The sequence below is a fragment of the Equus caballus genome, chromosome 3 (assembly GCF_041296265.1).
Source record: "Equus caballus isolate H_3958 breed thoroughbred chromosome 3, TB-T2T, whole genome shotgun sequence".
Taxonomy (NCBI): domain Eukaryota; kingdom Metazoa; phylum Chordata; class Mammalia; order Perissodactyla; family Equidae; genus Equus; species Equus caballus.
The window spans coordinates 55,467,522-55,480,414 of record NC_091686.1 but is presented as its reverse complement, the minus strand read 5'-3'; the positions used below and the strand labels follow the sequence as shown (position 1 = coordinate 55,480,414).

The following is a 12,893-nucleotide window of genomic DNA, read 5'->3' as shown; positions in this document are numbered from 1 at the left end:
AAGTTCACGCTCTCCACTGCAGTGGCCCAGGGTTCGGATCCTGGGTGTGGACATGGCACTGCCCATCAGGCCATGTTGAGGCGGTGTCCCACATCCCACAACTAGAAGGACCTGCAACTAAGATATACAACCGCGTACACGGGGGGTTTGGGGAGATAAAGCAGAAAAAAAAGAAAAAAAGATTGGCAACAGTTGTTAGCCCAGGTGCCAACCTTTAAAAAAAAAAAAAGAAAGAAGAAAAAATAACTGGTTAATAGAATATTTGTGATAGTTTTGTACCCAAAGGGTGGCCCAGTCTGAGCAAAGACACAACCTAGGATATAAGTTTCGTTTTGTTTTAAGATTTTTCAACTTACTAAACTTTGCATACTCTATTACCTTGGTTCATGCAAACACCCCTTAGGCACAAAGATAAGTCAGGTCTGATGTATGTGCTCCCAGGAACTGGATGGCACTGCATTTGCAACAAGCAGCCCTGATTTATGAGCAACTGATCCATGCATTTACATTAACAGCTGCGACTCCTCTCCCACGAGCCCAGAAGCCCACTCACACCTTAGACTCACTGCCAATGGCTCCAGCAGAAGACAGCACCCGAGACTAAACTATATTTCGTTGAAATTATTACTCTGACACCCCACTTCTGGACCCCGCCCCAAAGGTCAACCCTAAACCTGCCCGGAGGGGAAATTCCTGTACCCCTGCAGGAAGGGCTGTGGTTTTGGCAGTTTTCCATACAAATAAAATTATAAGCAGAAATTCATTTCCATAGTGCTATGTCCTGTTACTTTATGAATTAAAAACCAACTTGAAAAGATAGCATAATGCTAAGATTTGATAATGCTGGTGGAGGGTATACAGGTGTTATATTATTCTCAATTGCACGTTTGAATTATTTCACAATAAAAAATGTGCTTGAAAAAATTTTTCTCCCCAAAAGGCACAAACATACACACACACAAACAGCCCAGCTTGAGTGCATCAATAAGAAAATGCATGACAGATTTCAAACAATCATTTTCAAATAAATTTTTGGAAATCAGTCCAGCTATGTGTAGGAAGGGCCATTTCTCCTTTCAGTGAGTAAAGCAGGAGAAGGAAAGGAGGAAGTTCCAAAGAACACCCAGAGAAATCCAAGCAGCGAGGGCCACAGGAGCCCTGCCTGCATGAAATTCAGAACAAGTTAGCCCCAAAGCGTGACTGCGTCACAGAAGACAGGAGGCCATGCCTTCTGGCCTTTTAAATAATATCATGGATAAAAGACAGAAACTCACTTCTCGTATGACCAAAATGGGGGCTGGGGGAGACCCAGCATCTCTGGTTATCAAGTGTTAAAGAGATGCAATACATTCCGTTACAATAAAAGAGGTGTTTATTCCTTTGCTTCTGATTGAAGCATATATTTTACTCAGCAACAATAACTATGTCAAATAAAGGTCGTGACTTGTGGAGAAATTTCCAACTATAATACAATCTAGCAAGTAAGAGAACTAAGTATGAATTATTGATGGAGATAATTCACAAAGCAGCTTTACACCATACAAAAAAAATAAAACCTTAGATATGTTTATTAGAAAACACATTCATATTTGAAGAGTGCACCAGAAATTAACAAAGCACTATTGTTAAGGCTTCAGCCTGAATGAGCATGTGCGCCATATGAGCCTCGGGCCATTTTGCAGTCATGCACCTACTTTAAACAAGAATTCTAGAATTACAAACAAATAAATATTGAATAAAGTTCTTCTGCAGCTCTTCGAGGATACTCTTTTTTTTCTCTTTCTATCCTCTAAAAATAAAAAATATAAAATAAAACAGAGCTGCATTCTTAGCAAAGAACAAATATCCACTGGAAATACTATTTAAGAATGAAATAGGGGCTGCCCAGTGGCGTAGTGGTTAAGTTCCCACACTCTGCTTCAGTGGCCCGGGGTTCATGGGTTGGGTTCCTGGGTGTGGACCTACACATCACTCATCATGCCACACTGTGGCAGCATCCCACATACAAAATAGAGGCAGCTTGGCACAGATGTTAGCTCAGCAACAATCTTCCTCAGGCAAAAAGAGGAAGATTGGTAATGGATGTTAGCTCAGGGCCAATCTTCCTCAAAAAAAGAAAAAAAAAAAAAAAGACCCCAAATTAAATAAAATGCAAGTTGGGCACATTTCTTTAAGCTGACATAAACTGAAATCAATTATCAACCTAGCCCCCTTCCTCATTTATTATCTGCATAATCATCTCAGAAAGTAAGCAGAATAGCTGCAAGAGAAGATCTACTTCAAGGCGTACTATCAGCATAGATGAAATGGGAGCCAGATGAGCTAGTCTGAGCTAGGTCAGCATCACTTAAACATTAGGAGACTTTGAGAAGTGGTCCCATCTCCTTTTCCATACGCTATATAACTAAATCACACGAATCCCCTCCATATCCCCAAGGAAACAACTCAAAGAGGGACTGTCTTCCTAAGCTAAATAACAACTTGGAATTAACCTGCACTTCCAGCACAGTTTCCTCCAGAGCTTCAAACTAGGAATCAGCCTCACAGGCCCCCAGCTCTGCAGATGCCCGTGGACATGACTACGCACTGACTAGCAGGCAACAGAGAGTAGAATTTATGATGTGAAAAAAACCCAAAAATGTTCAAAAAAAGAAAAAAGCAATCAGTATTCTTTATAACAAAAGAATAGAGAATAAACTGACAAACACTTAAGAATTATTTTTATTATTTGTCACTTCAGCAATTATAAATTGGCACGTGTTTATCATTCTGCAAACTAAAACTCAGTTATTTAGGAATTCTTTATGTCAATCTCGCAGTCGGAAATCAAGCCTAGCTTATTTTTTATAAACTGTTTTAACATTTTTATTCGATCTTTGAAAGTCAAAGTCATCCAAAAGAGTCAAAGGGAAGAAGTAATTCTGCCTGAAAGCCATTTAAAGACACAAAAATGTCAGAGCAAAAGTTAAATGAACTAAGAGCACGAGAACACATGCCACATACCATATCCCACTAGCAAAAATAAATTTCAAAAACTATGCTAAGCAAGAAAATAAAGATAAATAACTTGATGGGAATTCCAGCTACTTTAACAGGTTACTTATCTAAGCAACCCAGACTACACTGATAGTCATAGACCAAAAGGAAAAAAAATAGACAATCTTCTCGCTAGGCCAAACTGTAGTCCAAATTCCTTTTTATTTCCCAAACAAAAGAAAAATCTATGGCTCGCAAATTTACTTTAATCACACGAATTTTTAAAAATTTGTGAGTGTGCGCACATGTATATATGCACACTAAAAACCCCAGATATTCTACATATTGTCAATAAAGAAATGCCTAAAAAATCTTCCCTTTTTCAGCATTTTCACATTAGTTTGTGTGGCTGGGCCTTCCTCATCATCTTCCTCCTCCTCAACGCTTTACCTGTTTAATCTGATGGTACTTTAAAGCCCTGACACAGAAATAGGACTAGCGAACAAGGCCGGCCCCTGGTTTAACAATTCTGACTAGCAGGAGAGATCTCAGCAAAGAGAGTTAAATGGAAATGAATTGTGAGCCCACAAGAGCAAGCAAAGAGATGCTCCTTGAGAGCACTGATAAAAATGACAGGAGAAAATCTCAGGTGAAAGGCATCAGGAAGGAAAAAAATGCATTTGGTTTGTAGTAAACTTTTGAAGTAAATACTTGATTTAAAAATAAAAGGTGGGAGCCTGGAAAAGAAAAGCCACAGATACAGCTACAAGATTGCTATGCCAATTTTATGTTTTCATCTTACTCTCATTTTACAATCTCTCGATGGTTTACAGACTTGTGACCTGTCCAAATTTATTTTTGGAAAAGGGAGGCACTCATCGTCTCTGGTAGGAGGATGAACTTGGGATTTAACCTAACCTGCTCTTGACTGTTGAAAGCAGGCCAAAAGGGCAGTTTATTATTGTCATCTTAAGCTCATGCTAAAGTTATTCATGAGTTCTGAGGATCAGTACTACTGAAACTTGCTTAGATTTATCCCTTAAGGAAAAATATCGAAGTCTTCATCTCTGCCCATTATGAAGCGGCACTCAGATATCTTTATATCAGTAACTTCCACAATGGAAACACAAGGCAATTTTAATATTCTTTTTTTTTTTTAAAGATTGGCACCTGAACTAACAACTGTTGCCAATCTTCTTTTTTCTTTTCTGCTTTTTCTCTCCAAATCCCCCCAGTACATAGTTGATATTTTTAGCTATGGATCCTTCCAGTTGTGGCATGTGGGACGCAGCCTCAGCATGGCCTGATGAGTGGTGCCATGTCCACGCCCAGGATCCGAACCGGTGAAACCCTGGGCCTCTGAAGCAGAGCTGGCGAACTTAACCACTCTGCCACAGGGCCAGCCCCTAATTTTAATATTCTTAAACTACGTATTTCTTTATCGACTTTTTAAAAAACAACCAATGCATTCCAATAAATTCAATGGTATGGAAACCTCTAAAATGTATTTCAGGAAATTTGGACTCCAGTATCTTCCTTATAAGCACCCTGCTGGGTGGAAAGGAAAGAAAATGTACTAGTCTACATGAGGGAAGAAAGCACAATGACAACAAAACCCTAAATGACTCCCCTTAGGTTTGTTGTGAACATAGTTTAGATGAGTGAATAGAGAAAAGAACATGGGAGCAGCGAAAAGTACCCATTATTCTAATTCTATAGATATCTTTTAAAACATTTTAGTTAATGCAGATGCAACTCACAGGCCATATTCCAAACATGTACCTTTACAGATGAGTTAAGAAGAACTTTCCTTTACATTCTATACTACATCAACAGCACCTCTCCCCACTTCTGTCCTCTTCTCTTAAGATTCCAGTCAAGGGAGGTGCCTGTGTTCGTGGTCAATAGAAAACGACTAAGGTTGCAAGAAAAAAATTATTAGCAAGAACTCACCACTCAAAAATTGTGACTAAGATATTTTCTTACACAGTGGTGCATCTGTTCTTGTCCTAGAATATCACGACACCATTGCTGTTTTTCAAGACCATTATAATCTGTCACTTTGGGCGCTCATTCTGAAACTGCTCCACAACCTCATTCTTTCTCCACACTGGAGAAGGGTGGAAAGGGGTGAAGGGCCCTTGCTGCACATTTCCAGCCTGAGGCTCGGAAAGGCCAATGGAGCTTTAGAGACTCCAAATTGCCTGGCTATTTCCACCTAGAGTCTCGTCTTTGTCATCTCCTGTGAAATCTCTAATCTACAGAAAGGGGCCGCTAAAAAAAGACATCACCAGACACAAGGCCTCGAGATCACAGTGCTCTCCTGGCAAAGCCATACCCACGTCCTCAGATCGACACCAACCAGGGCTCCGCATCCATCTCTATTCCGATCCCCTAAAAAGCTCACTTGGACAGTCCGGGATCCTGGGCTCAGCTCGCGGGCCGTGACAGATGCCGTAGCCAGTGTGATACACGGCAGGAAACACACCCTCTCGCCCACGCAGCACGCAGCACTGCAGAAAGCCGATTTTCCCCCTAGCACCTTCCGCCGCTCGGTCTCCGCCTCCCAACCACCCTCTGGGCGTACAGATCCCGGGTGTCGCCACGTCTTCATCAACCCGGCTGCAGCTGCGGCAGAGACCCGGCGCTGACCCCTGCAGCATCCTAGCGTCCAGGGGCTCTAGCAGGGCGATGCAGGGCCTCGCTAAGGGGAAACGAGAGCGGGCCCCGCGCCTCCCTTCCATCTTCCTTCCATGGTCCCTCCAACTCGGTCCACCCGACTAGCTCGGCTGGCGCCTCCAGTCTGCGGTCAAGTTCAAGGCCGAGCGCGGGATCTCGGCAGGAAACGCCCGTATCCCACTGTGCAGCCGGGGCGGGCCCGCCCGGACACACTGCTCCTGACCTCGCAAGGGAAGAAAGCGGCGCACAAAGAGCCCAGACACTGACCGTGGAGCTCGGACCGAGGAGGCTGGGGAGATTAAACCTACATTTCCCCTCCCCTCTCTGGGCAGCCCTCCTCCGTTTACTCTCCATTTCGCCGACCCGCAGCGGTGGCATGCGACCCCGCCTATAAATAATATTATAAACGGTAACAGAAATAAATGAAGTGCGCTCTAGGCTCTTACCTCGTGCTGGTTATGCCCCTGGAAAATTTTTAATTAGCTAACGGAGGGCGGGGAGGGGCTTTCTTGGTCGATTAGGTTTTCTTCTCCGATGTTTCTGATCTCTGGAACAAGCAGTCAGAATAGCCACTGGCTCGTCTGCTGGAAATTCTCGAGAGTTTTTGGCCCTCGGTGGCCCAGATGGAGAGGGTCAGTCTGTTCCCGCTGACTGACGGCAGCTCCGGCCAATCCGCGCTTGGCGAGGCAGCGTGCCTGCGGCCCAGCCCTCGATCGCAGCCAATCACAGATTCCGACGGGAACGAGCCTCCCCGCAGCTGCAATTTGACTCGGCTGACATTTAGCCCGGCACCGTAGAGCGACGTCGATTTGGGCCAATAGCGGCTCACGGTGACATCCCGCCCTTCCGAAGGCCTTGGAGCGCCGGCCAATGAGGGGCGCCTCAGCGGTGCGTGGGGTTGGCAGATTTGGTACTTCGCCAGCCGGTTGAGCAGCGGGGTGTGTCGCTTGGGGCTAGGGGGCGGTAGCTGTGACAACTAGGAAACCGAGAACGGAACTGCAACAATTTGCCTGGGCAAAGGGCTTGAACGGCATCTGCTTTCATTGCTGTTCTTTGAAAAACTCACGGGGCAGCGTTCTTCATGACCGAACAGGCATCTTGTGATCCCTTAGGAATGTGGATTCATTCGTTCCACAAGTATTTCTATGCTTATAGAGGACATTTGGTATGCCAGGCTCTGTGCTAGGCACTGGAGGTATCCTGATGCAAATAGACTTGATAGCTGCCTTCACAGACTTTACAGTCTAATGAGGAGGAACAGGGAGAAAACAAACAGGTAAACAAGCAAATAAAATAACTAGTCATGTCAAGGAAGGAAATAGACAAGGCGTGGATACGGAAAATAATAGGAGATTGAGGTTAGAGAGGGAGGATTGTTAAATGAGAACTTTATAACATAACATTTAAGCTTAGACTCGAAGAGTGGGAAGGAAATCAGTCAGCCTGTCGTGGAACCAGAAAAGCGATTATAGTTCTGGGCAGAGGGGCTAGCAGACCGAAGGTCCTGAGGTGGGGCAGCTTGACATTCTGGAAGGACAGAAAGAAAGCCAGTGTGGCTCTAGCATAGGTGGAGAGGGGAGGAACATGACACGAAGTGGACGAGGTGGACAGAGGCAAGACCTTGTAGCCAAGTCTTGGAATTTGCCTTGCATATTTTTTTTAAAGGTTGTTTTTTTTGTTTTTGCTTTTTTGCTGGGGGAGGTTCACCCTGACCTAACATTTGTTGCTAATCTTCCTCTCCCTCTCTTTTTTTTTCCTCCCTAAAGCTCCAGTACATGGCTGTATATCCTAGTTGTAAGTCTTTCTAGTTCTTCTGTGTAAGCTGCAGCCACAGCGTGGCTACTGTCAGAGGAGTGGTGTAGTTCCACAGCCAGGAACCAGGCCTGGCCACCAATGCAGAACCCGCCAAACTTTAACCACTAGGCCATCAGAGCTGGCTCTGCATTTTAAATTTAATGAGTCTATTGAGGCGTTTTAAGCAAAGGAGTAAAAGGATCTGGTTTAGACTTAAATCATTTTCGGTTAATGTGTAGAGAACAGGTAGACTAGGTATAGGGAGCCTGGTTAGGAGACTATATCAGATGAGTCTCAAGGTGGGAAATGACCTCACTTAAACGATGGTGATATCAGTGAAGGCAGAGAAAAGCAGAGAGATTGGGGATTTTCAACGTAAATTATTAGCTTGTTTTGACATGTTATATATCCTGGTCCCAGAACAACTGTTCTGAATCCATTGAATACTCTGTCAGAAAGCGATTGATGGCTCACAAATTCTATTAATGACATTGAGGATTATTATGTTGGGTTGAAATTAAATTTTCATGGGCTTCCTGCAATTTTCTTTCTTTTTTTAACTTTTTATTGAAGCATAATATATATTCAGAAAAGTGCACATATTCCAAGTGTATACAGCCCAATGAATTTTGACAATCTGAACACACTTGTATATCCAGCACTCAGATCAAGAAATAGAACATTATTAACACGCAGGGACTCCATCATGCTGCCTTCCAGTCACTGCCTATCCTGACTTTCAACAACACGCTGGTTTTGCTGTCTTTGCACTTAATAGCTACAGAATCCTAAAGGATGCATTCTTTTGTGTTTGGCTTCTTTACTCAACTTTATACTTGTGAGATTCCTCCATATTGTTGCATATAGTTGTAGATCATTCATTTTATTCCATTCTGTGAATATACCACAATTTATGAATTTACTCTTCTGATGGACATTAGGCTGGTTTCCAGATGGTATTAGTATGAACATTCTAGTATCTGTCTTAGGTAATGGCCTTTTCTTTTGATGGAGCGTTTTGGTGGCTGAGCTTTAAATACAATTAAGTTTTTTTTTTAAATCTGTTCATCAATAATGTAGGACCCTATATTGCGATATCTCAAACATTTAGACCAAAACTTCATGCAGATAATGAAGGACATTGCTATCACAAATGTGAAAACCTAGTGACGACAAAGGACTGTTGACATGGGAAATTTTGAGCTTGGAAATCTAAAACATTTTGAATTATGCTTGGCATTTTGACCTTCTTTTTAAGCACTTGCAAACCGCATGCCCAGCATTTGAGAACATCATGACTTTGCTACATCCTTTTACCATAATCGACTGCAATCACAGTCATATAATAGGCAAGGTCAGTTAGGCTGTCCCGAAAAATATGCATATCTTTGCATATCTTTGATGCTAATACAGTCCTTGGAATTACATTTGAAAACTATACCATTCCACATCCTACCACAGTTGATTATGAATAAAGCCAGCAGTTTATTCCTTTTGAATTATGTACTTCTGCTTTTTGAATCTCTGAAGCATCGCTGAATATACTACAAAAAGAGTTCAACATAGAAGCTAACTCGGCCTGAGAGAACGCTGCAGAATGTCCAAAAGAAGTGGACACAACACTCCATGTCTTAAGTTGAGCTCCTTTTTTTTCACTTTACATTTTAAAGAATTGAATTATTTGCTGAAAACTAGTGACTATGAAGAAATTATACCCAAGACAGTTCATAAGGCTTTGGGTAGGTGGGTGGCCTGGGGGATAATCTAGTATAAAGTGAGGACTGGGGCCTTGAGTAAGCTGTTTGAGATTCAGGCTAATGAACCACTGGAATCCAACTGTTAAAACATAAACTAAGGCATATTAAACATTTTAAGAGTTTGAGCAAAAATTGATTCAAATGGGGCAGCACCTCACTGGAAGTGGTTGGGAGCTCCACCGACAGAAGCTAGGGGTAAGACTTTTGTAGAGAAAAGGTGGAAGCAAAGCAAGGAAGTTATTTGATTGGCTGTAGCTTAAGCAGTTACCTTTTTTGGGAAAGCCCAGTTAGCTGTTTGTGATTGGTTGTCCTTAGGTTTCAATTTCTTAACTTTGAAGTATTTACAGGCTTAGGTTTGGGTTTGCTTCTCTAGGCTCCTAAGGCATTAAAGCCACCTCAGTCTGATGGCCTCCTTGTTTAACGGATTTAACACTACCCATTTCCCTGATTAGTTACTAATGCTCCTGGGAACCACATATGTGTAATCATGAATTGATAATTTTATTAACAGTTACTAATGAATAATCATTTGTTTCTTGTTAAAAAGTTAGAGATGGATATTTTTGTATACTTAGTGAAGTGTACCAGTGACAAATAAAAATGGCAAGTAATAGGATATATTGGAGTATATGAGGAAGCCATTTGGTATAAACCTAATTCGGCCTGACTTTGTTTTTTCCAAAAGGGCCTGACTGTGGCCGTTGAGCATGCATTGTATATACATTTCCTATGGCAGGAACAAAGGCCCTTGAGATAAAGGTGCAACTTCCCTCCTCCTCCCAACGTGGAAATTTCCTTAAAGATTAAGCATCTTTCCTTAGGCTAGGAACTGATTGCGGTGCTCACCTGTGACCAGAGACAACAGACTGGCCACCCTGCTGTGTTCACTGAGACAACAGACCTACCTGCTATTTCCATCAATCGCTGTGCCTACAGAGCAGTCTCACGACTATTGTAAAAGGGACATTTCAAGCCTATGTGAAACATCCTCTCTGGGGGTATATAACCACTCTGTGCACCCCACTTCTTCGGTGCCCTTTCTTCCTTCGGGAAGAAAGGCCCCGGGCCATAGTCCTCAGATTTCAGCTCAGAATAGACTCACCCAAATTTTCATTTATAGATTGGTTATGGATTATTTTCGTTGACACCAGAATATGCCACTGCAAAATATGCCTCTTTGGCATATGGATTATTTTGAGCTAAAGGCAACTGAGAACCAGCAGATCCAAGAAAAGCTCTTTACTTCCCTCTGCCTAAAAATACAGTATAAGTTCCCCCTTTTGTAAAGGAAATTTCCGTTTATAATGGACTCTCCAGGAAGTACTAGGAAGAGAGCTGCTCCCAGAGACAACATTTCTCACCTGAGAAACTCTTGTCTGCATAACAAGTGATCCATTATTCAGCAGGAATTTCCTCCCCTGCCCTTCCCGTAGCCTGAGCTGCACCCCCGCCAGAAGCCCCCAATCCTTTCTCCTTGGTTTAACCTGAGATAATATATAAACCTCAATCATCTGGCCTCCTAGAGTCTCATTTCTCTGTGAAATTTCCATGCATACTTACATAACTAAAACCATTTACTCTCTTGTTGGTTTGTCTTTTTTTAGTTTCATATCCAGAACCCCAGCTAGAGAAGCTAGGAGGGTAGAGGGAAAACATTTTTTCTTCTCCTGCAATAGAATCGTCAATCTTCCAGGTAAGTACCTGTATGCTACTTTCGGCCTCAGGTCTAGAACATGCGCCTGGGGTACTAGGATGTACTTTTCCACGGTTCAGGCTGTCCTATCTAGAATTTTCCAGATGTCTCTTCTCTGTGCCACCAGAATAAACGCCAAAACACTGACACAAAGGATTTTTAGATCTTGTCCTTGGACCCAGTTAAAACTTGCAGCAATGATTTTATTTTAGAATATAGTTGTTGCTTTTTTTCCCATGAGTAATTTACCCGTATGAATATGGTATAAATGAGTTTCATCCAGTACCAGTGGCATAGAGATTTGAATTACCTTTCCATTTCCACCTCTGACTTTTCTACTTGACCTTATTTAAGTATTTGTTTTCTCTATGCATCATTCTTATATAGAGCTGTTACAAGGAAAATTGTATTTTATAAATGTATGTTGTAGGAAAGGTCATAAACAAAATTGCGTTTTGTTGCTTAAATCACAAAAGCTCAAAATCAAGGAGATGAAATATGATAGTCATTAGCACCCTTTGCCAAATATTTCCTGCTTTCCGCGGTCGAGGCAGTTTCTGGCCCCGTGGTGGGGTGCTATGGGAAGGCAGGGCACCTGTGAATATTTCAGGTCAATGAGTTGCAAGTGGAGGCGACAGGGTGTCTGGGTTGGAACATTTAATGTTTCTCCGCAAGACCCTCCAAGGCTCACTTCCCTCTGCCGTTGCAACCAACAACGTTCCTGATCACGGCTGCTCCTTCAGTCTGGGTCCCTGAGTGACTACGAAGAGCAGAATCCTGCTGCCAATCCATGATGGCCGTATAGCATGAGTGAGAAACAAACCTGTGTTGTTCTAATCCACTGATACTGTGTGTTACTGCATCTTGAGCTAACTTAACCTTGCCTATCCCAACTGATACAGATAGCAGCTCCACCTTAAAATCATTTGGTTGAGTTTTTCCTGAGGCAATTTTAGCCAAAGAGAAATTTTCATTCATTTTTTTCAATAACTTTTCCTGAAGTTCTGTTACCCACTAGTTGCCCCAAGGAATTCAAAGGTGAGTTTGGAAGCATTTAATTGTTGTTCCAAATTGTTTTTTCCCTTTTGTTATGTTAAGGTGATGCAATCACCAACCACCCTGAACCAGGCCAAGCCTCACCCCAAGAGCGATGCCTATGACCTTTGCCTTATTTTTAATGTTAAGCTCGCTCCTGGAGGAGCTTAGGCCTTATTACTATAACCTGCAGTTTATGTGAAAGCATGTTTTCCAACTGAGCCTGTGCAAGTGAATACTCACCTCTCCCTTTTGAATATTCATCCCCTATCCGAAATAAATGTCCCTGCTTCCCTTTGTTTGGGGACGCCATGAATTTGGAAATGATTCCTCATGTTCTCCTATTTGCTGCAAATATACTTTACTTCATGAGACAACTACTTCTGGCGGAGAGTCTGATTTGACTGACCAGGAGGGAACCCACTTCGGTTTCGGTAACAGTTCCTCCTGTGTATCAGGTACCGTGTACATTAGGCTCCGGGTTTATAGCAATGAACAAATAATAAAAATGTGGTCTCTGCTCTCATGAAAACTGAGAGGGGGCAGAGGAGACGGTAGGCATGTATCTGAGCACGATGACTGCTGTAACCAGAAAAGTAGGACGTTCTGTAAGTATCATCCCAGGAATTTTGTGGCTCATCATCCACTTTCTCTCTCTGTCTGTCTCTCTTTTAATTTAGGGATTATTTAGTTGCTGAATATTATACAAGGCTACCTAGAAAGAATGAGAAAGAAAAAAACAAGTTTCCAACCCTTGAGAAGTATCTTGGAATCATAGAAAATGTACCTTGCTTGAGTCTGGAGGCTGGACTCCAACATTGCTTTCGGCCGAATGTGCAGCCTCAGACAAGTAGCTAACTTCACTGTGCCCCTGTTTCGTCAGATGTAAAATAGCACTAACTATAACCTGCCCTGGCCACCTTACATAATTGCTGCAAGAATTCAATTAGGTAGAGAAG

At 42.5% G+C, this 12,893-nt stretch overlaps 1 protein-coding gene and 1 long non-coding RNA gene across 7 annotated transcripts in view; one reads left to right on the top strand and one right to left on the bottom strand.

Annotated features, from left to right (window-relative positions):
- PPM1K (protein phosphatase, Mg2+/Mn2+ dependent 1K) overlaps positions 1 to 6,899 on the bottom strand; it is a 23,236-nt gene extending 16,337 nt beyond the window's left edge. For 2 of the 5 annotated variants that reach the window (XM_023637745.2, XM_070263435.1), the window contains exon 1: positions 5,384 to 5,803. The gene's annotated coding sequence lies outside the window, so the exon portion shown is untranslated. Of the gene's footprint in view, positions 1 to 5,338; positions 5,867 to 6,101 lie in introns of those variants that run through there. The other 3 variants (XM_023637744.2, XM_070263436.1, XM_070263434.1) reach the window with 3 other exon arrangements.
- Positions 6,792 to 12,893, top strand: LOC138923618 (uncharacterized). 2 transcript variants are annotated; one of them, XR_011437496.1, is made up of 4 exons: positions 6,793 to 6,931; positions 8,980 to 9,084; positions 10,811 to 10,899; positions 12,615 to 12,893. It is a non-coding gene; the product is annotated as an uncharacterized lncRNA (long non-coding RNA). The 2 variants fall into 2 exon arrangements; XR_011437495.1 differs by lacking the exon at positions 8,980 to 9,084 and having other exon boundaries at positions 6,792 to 6,931.